The sequence below is a fragment of the Pygoscelis adeliae genome, unplaced genomic scaffold (assembly GCF_000699105.1).
Source record: "Pygoscelis adeliae isolate BGI_AS28 unplaced genomic scaffold, ASM69910v1 Scaffold191, whole genome shotgun sequence".
NCBI lineage: Eukaryota > Metazoa > Chordata > Aves > Sphenisciformes > Spheniscidae > Pygoscelis > Pygoscelis adeliae.
In genome coordinates, this window is record NW_008824114.1 from 627,957 (window position 1) to 628,645 (window position 689).

A 689-nucleotide genomic window follows, 5' to 3' on the forward strand; every position below is an offset into this window, starting at 1 on the left:
CCCCCCGGACAGCCGGCAGCACAAGCGCCTGTCTGCAGCCTCTGCTGGAAATCCAGCCCGAGGCCCCAGGGGACGCTGCCTGGAGACCCTCTGCTGCCTCAAGCTGGGCAGAGAAGCCACGAGCAGCAGCAATGGAGACAGGTTTCCAACAGGGCTGCATCTCCAGATGTGCAGATTCACTGATGTCTAATAAAGGCTCATCACACACTGCACCCACCCCTCAGCAGAGCCGGGAAGAGACTCTCATTGCCTCCTCTGGCCAGCAAATTATTTTCATGAGCTTGTACTAACTTAATATCTTTGCGATCTGTAGTTTAAATGTGACGGAAATGATCCCATTCGAATTGTATTGCAGGAGGAGCAGGCACGCCGACACCGGCAGACAGGCACATAAACACGCGCAGAGCCCGCGCTTCCCTACGAAACGAGAGGATAAATCCCACAAAGCCGCCTTCCCGCCACACACCGAACCCGACCTTGGAGGAGCCCAAACGCCCCCCCATGCACGGGGCACCCACTGCCGCAGAGCTGGTCTGCAACGGCGCGAGTCGCGCGTGCCAGCCTTTTGTGGGTCCTAACCGAGGAACAAGGAGCAGATGAAAACGGGACACAACAAGATGGCAGCGCTTCCACCCGGGCTTTCACAGACGGCTGCAGCAGGGGAAGAGGGGCTGGGGGGTTTCTGGGAT